Source organism: Mytilus trossulus, chromosome 14 (genome assembly GCF_036588685.1).
Source record: "Mytilus trossulus isolate FHL-02 chromosome 14, PNRI_Mtr1.1.1.hap1, whole genome shotgun sequence".
Classification (NCBI taxonomy): domain Eukaryota; kingdom Metazoa; phylum Mollusca; class Bivalvia; order Mytilida; family Mytilidae; genus Mytilus; species Mytilus trossulus.
In genome coordinates, this window is record NC_086386.1 from 12,469,237 (window position 1) to 12,476,040 (window position 6,804).

Here is a 6,804-nt window from a genome sequence, read left to right on the forward strand (position 1 = left end):
TGAAGGTGTTGGGTACCACCAGTGACCTTGAACTATTCTGTTGCCGTTCTCCTTCAAACATCATGCTGGTTTGAATACAGAAGCCTTTGCGAATTGGTTGTGTATTTGTGTATATCACCTTATTGTGACCGCTTAGACTAGATGTATTTTGTTAACTCGTGTCATTTTCGCATTTCCCACATATCTCTTTATTCCTAGTATTGAATAATTGGAGTCGGACACGACCACTGGTATATTTCATTTGCCGTAGCCACAATTTTAAACTTGATCTAATAGGGGATTTTTAGTTGTCATTGCCTGTTTTTCTTTTTTCTTTCCCTGTGGTGTTTTTTTCATTTAAATCTCTGATATAAACCAGATTTGGTGAAAGTCTATGTTCTTTTTTTTCACCATATAAAGGTTGCAGTTCTGTCAAATACAAACAATGCTCAAGAGTGGTAAAACTTTGACACTTTAACTATGAAGTTTAGTGAAAAATAATATCCAAGTACGGAAAGATGATATGCACTACTATTTTATTCAAAGGTCAAAATATAGGGCTGTGCGGCAGATTTCCAACATTTATTCAATAAGCTACATGTATAAATAAGGCATCCAACTTTGAAGATAAAAAGAAACGAATACAACTTTAGTAAACCATCTACTTTTATAAGCTAATCGCTTAACAGTAAGAGGATTATACGTTTACCCCATCCGTTTACAAATGAAAGGGACTTGTTGTACCAGAAAACAATCATTGTGCTACGATTATTAACCTAAAATTGAAATAAATATTTGAACATACAAGAGCAACAGTCGATGAATTGATGGCTTGAAACTTTATATGTCCAATCAAAATTATGGTTTCAAGAAGTGTTGCATAATACTTACAAACCTAAAGCGTATGAAGAAACAAACTTTTAATGGTACATGAAGTTGAATGTTTCGATAGTTAAACAATGCGAAGATGTTAGAAACTTCTTAAGTACACCACAATGATTGGATAATGTAATCTCAGTATAAGACATCATCATCAATAAGTAATACTAAATTATTCTAAGATCAAGTTAGGAGAAAATGTATGATTGCCAATGAAACAGCTATTTATAAAAGTTCGAATGAAGTGGATGTTAGAAATTATAGAAAACCTTGCGGCCATCAACAATGAGAAAATAAAATACTGCGACTAACGACATAATATATTAAGAGACAATTTACGAAAATCTATTTAATATTAATGTATACATGAATCAACGACAACCACTGAATTATATAGGCTCCTGACTTGGGAAAGGCATAATATATTGAATGTGGCGGGTCAACCTAGTTTGTAGGTGCAATTTTTAGTCATGCTGCGTTACACAATTTCTGAAGTTTTAGACGTGCATATTTGTTTGAAAAGCTTTCGTTTAAGCGGTAAAATTCCTACACATTGCGTTTGATTTTAGTTAGAAATTGGTACTTAAGAGTTGTCTAAAACTTACCATTCCGGAGCACCATGACCACTCCTAGTTTTTGTAGGGTTCGTGTTGCTTAATCTTTAGTTTACTGTGTTGTGTCATGTGAACTACATGTATTATGTGTCTGTTTGCCTTTTTCATTTTTAGCTATGGCGTTGTCAGTTGTTTATTTGCGATCTATGAGTTTGACTGTCCCTAGGCCTATGGTATCTTTCGCCCCGCTTTTGTAAAAGTTCTAAGTTTTACTACCTTGTACTTTTGGTTATATAAATGTTATCATTTACTTGCAACCATATTATTCCAATTGATAGATATTGTAAAAGGAATGAAGGCATACTAATCGTTCTCATTGGATAACAAAACAGTCATAAACAAGAATTCTGAAAAAAAAATAATGCGTTTCTAATTTTGAAGTTACATTCAATGGGTTTAAACCAACACAAGTGTAACATATTTTGCCTGTCAAAGGGTATGCTTTTCAAAGTCTACACGACAAGTTGGTAAAAACTACTCCAGAAAAACTGAATGATGTTTTCTCTACGACTATTCCATTCTTACAGTAAAACAGGTGTGAGACTTGACCTTTCAAAAGAATAAATAAATAAGACTGGCTCTAGGTTCCGTTATTTGTTTGAATTATGTCTATTCATTGTTTTATTAAAAGTCGGTGTGTGTGTAATGTTTTGGACAGGTTTTCACAATTAAAATAAACAAACAGTTTTCTGCTAATTCACGCTCCGAAATATAGATGATGTCCTCAAATTAAATGATTCAAAGTTTGAATATATATGCTGAACCGTCTCGACCGTTCGACATGAAACAATAGATACAACAGAAAAAGGTAAATCTGCATCATTTTGTTTATTAAACCTAGACAAAGGAGAGGACTTTATTTTTCCTATTAAATGTACCACCATTGCAGGAGCATCTGTACATATTCAATTAGTTACGATATTGAAGGTTTTAAGTTCCGGAAATCCTGGCTATAAAGAAACTTTTTGGCTCGGTACTGGGTTCATTCCTTTTTTTTTTAACTTATATTAATGATATTGTGGAAAATATGAGTAATCATATTAGATTATTTGCAGATGACACCTCTTTATATGCCATTATTGATGATGACTATGATACTGTTTCTATGTCTTTGACTGATGATCTTGGGAGAATTAAAACATGGGCTGAAAACTGGGCTATAACCTTTAATCCCTCCAAAACAGAAACCCTATTATTTTCTAGAAAAGATATCAATCCCCCCCCTTTATACTTTGGCATTGGAGGGGACCAAATAAAAGAAGTTAAAAGTCAATGTCACCTAGGTCATAACTTTGAGAGTAAGGCTAATTGGAAATTACATATAAATGCAATTTATAAAAAAGCATGTTCTAGATTACATTTATTAAGACAATTAAACATAGTTTGGATCGAAATGTACTTATTACAATTTATTCAGCATTTATTCGCCCTATTCTAGAATATGCAAACATTATATGAGAGAGAGCGGGAGTGGATCGTAACCCTTGGCTAGCGAAGATGAAAATTATCAGACAGAAGGAAGAAGCATAAACTTACTACATTTTATGAAATAAAAAATGGATTTTCTCCAAGTTATATGATAGATTTATTAGAACCTTGTTTTCTCACATCGAATGATTACAATCTTAGGAGAGACTCTCAGAATTATACCATCCCAAGGTGCAGAACAGTTTTATATTATAAAAGTTTCATACCTTCTGTTGTTAAACTCTGGAATGAATTAGATACTAATGCTAAAGATGCTTTGTCGACTAACCAGTTCAAATCTGTACTTGATAAAATATATAAACCAGAGATTCCTCCTAAATATTTTTGTTCAGGTATAAGAAAATTTAATATTATTCATTGTCAATTACGAAACGATGCAAGTAATTTAAATTCTCACTTGTTTCATGATTTTTTGACAGAAGAACCTTCCTGTCCTAAATGTTTATATAAATGTGAAGACAACCAACATTATTTTTTTGATTGTCCATCATACACTATTAATAGGATCACACTCGTTGATAAACTGTCTGATTTTGGAGTTGATATTGATTTAAACTTGATACTATTTGGTGATCAATCTATGAGTTTTGAAGACAATGTGCAGATAGTTAAGACTGTTCATGAATATATAAAAAATTCGGAGAGATTTGTATAATGAAATGTATTTTATAGTCTAAAACCAAATTATGTCTGTATTTTGTATTATATTAAACTCTTAGACCCGAATCAGCAGAAAAATAACTAAAATTGAAGTAAAAGTTATAATGAAACGACAGTACATTGAAATTAATATTATTAACGCTAAAAAGCTAATAAATGCACCTTTATTTCTATATCATTCATATATTCAATTTATCTTTAATTTCTTAAATCTATTTTTTTCTTTTCTTTTATTCCAAATTCTTTTTATATTATTATAATTCTTTAATGTATCAATATGTTTACTACTTGCTGTCGTTTTTCTTCAGGTGCAATAATTTAGTAAAAATAAGTACATGATATCAAACATGTTGTTTTAAAAATGAGTTATTAAATTTATTATTTTAGATAGCTGACTGGGGTGTCATCCTGGTTTGCCCACTTTTAATTACATGTATATGTAAACATAGAGGGAATTGTTGTTTTAACAATTATAGTTTATATCTGAATTATAGTCATATTTTTTACCTTTTATTTTACCTGTAAATTTTTAAAAGATTATTATATTCTGCTATCAAATCAAGGAAAATGTGCAAAACTTTTCTATATTTCATATTTCTTTGGCAGGAAAATGTATTTGTATTTATAAAAAAAAGTAAAAAATGTGCACTTAAAATTAAGTATTATTCCAATTTATCAACAAATATTTTTAATTATTGGTATATTCTGATAAAAAAGTAAAAAGTAAAAGAATGAAACTACAGATTTATTAGATGAAATCTCATTTGAATATCTTTGACTAAAAAGTTTATTCAACTTTATTCTTAAAATTTTAATAAAATATACAGCTCTAATAATTAAATATAAAAAATATCAAATTAATTCTAAAAACTAGAATATAAATGGAACTGTTCAGTAGCCAAGCTATGAATATAACACAATTTGAACAGTAATCTGCATCCAAGCTAGCATTTTCTTAAAAAAAAAACCAACAACAATAAAAGAGCTTTCAAAAAATAATCATGATTGCTAAGAACACCAGTTAGAACTTCAACCAGAAAGACTATTTAATGACTATGAGACAACCAACAATGCAGCATGAACAGTGTGGCCAAGAGTAAACGAGAAATGCTGATACTTCCACTTCACCCAGTGCATTTTGCGATAGGCATAGAAAAATGGACTACAGTCCTGTATAAAGAAAATGACGACATTACTCAACTGATACGACAAGCTTCAGTACTACTTCTTGCTCCGCCCATCTTGTTGAGGATGTTTGGCTGAACACTTTAGAAGACATTGGAGAAACTAAAAACAAAACCGCTACAATTTCATTTACAGAATATAATTATGACAGAGTTCTGTGTTGAAAGCTACCGCTTTCTATGGAATCACTATTACACAGGACCCAGCACCACAAATCACCTGGAAGGATGCCATGGCACAACAAACTTAAGAAGAGACTCAACATGCCCGCCGAAACATCTACGTGATCGGCAAGGTACTGAAGGAAGACACCGGCACTCACAAATGCAACATTATCCAGTATGACGACGATAAAGAGTAAAAGACACAAGACTCCAACTACCGAAAGACCGATGCCAACAAGACTCATCAACTTGGTAGTTTACTCTGACACAGCATCCTATCTTCTCCATTTGAACTGAACAATGAAGTGAAATATTGTAAATTTTGACTTTGTAAATATAATGTTTTGTGACTTTTGATGTATTTATAAAAGATTGTATTTATCCTCATTTTACATATTTCCTCATGTTAAGCATTTATTGAAATATGTTTGCAATAAAAGAGATCTAATTTTTATCATGAAAATCATTCAAAAACTAATGAACTATTAAGACACTTTTGTAACTGAATATCATTTTTTTTGTGTTATTTGTTGTGTACATGTATGTATGTTGAATGAATTTATATTAAATTATTGAGAAAAAATATTTGATTTTTTTTAATAATTTTTCTATACACTGAAAAAAAACCCAACCTGAATATATGGAAAACATTTACAAACTATATACCTTAGTTGGAACAGACTATACTTTTGTATGCTCATTAAACCTTTTGTCTTTTTTGTTTTCTTTACTTATAGATAATTGGTAGAATTAAAAGTGGGCAAACCAGGAGTAAACCCTGACTGGAGACCACTTAATTTAATGTGAGACCTCTAAATCAATGTTGGAATTTATAACCTAAAATACTAAAACTTTTTTTTCATAATATAATTTTTATTAATTTTTCTGAGTTAACATTTGAAGCATTTTTAAAATAGTCATACTTTTGATCTAAATTAACTATTTGAAAGATCATTCCAGTCAGCTAAGAGGTATTTTTGAAAAAATAATTCTGTTTTGTCTTTATGTTTGTGTATGTGTTGCTTTGTTTGAATGTAATATATTGTACCTTGTTTTGTGGAGAGGGCTTTCATAGGCTATGCCTGTTGTCCAATCCAATTCAATTTATTTGAATAAAATATTGTTTAAACTAAAGAAACTTTTTTCCAGAAAGATTTTGGGAAAGGGTACATAACTTCAATTTATAGGCTTGCGATTAAAACGTTCTATCATAAAAAATGGAAAACAATTCAATCGAGAAAACTAACAACCTCATGCATATTTTGTTTGATCAAGTATCCGACCAAACCACTTCACAAAAGTAATGAAAAGAGAAATAACTCTATTTTGCTAAATGCTTAATATATAGATTGCAAACAACAATTGATTTCGAGATAAAGACTTTAAAAAGTTAATTTTTAAAACGAAAACTTGCTAGAAGTAAAGAAAAACTATTCCAACAATATTTACTGGCCCCAAAACAAATTGATTTTCTTAGCGCAATGGATACCCATCTCTCTTGCCTATCGATTCTGCACTTGAAAATTCGTGTTTCAGCTTAAAAAATACTGAGTCAAATGTTTAGGACTTCGAGACAAATATATCATTTTGCCTTTTGAATAAAGCAAAATGGACAACGTACAATGACGTATTCACTAATGACTGCACACAACGACCAATCAGGATTAGCTATACTCTTTATTCTGAATACCGTGATGTACTGAAACCTATGTACATCAACTAATGCTTTACCTAAAGTTGCAAACATAGTGATGCAGACTAGTTTTGTGTGACATGACAACTTTGTGCGCAGAAGGCGCGAAAATTTGAACCCGCGAACCTCCTTAATTCAATTT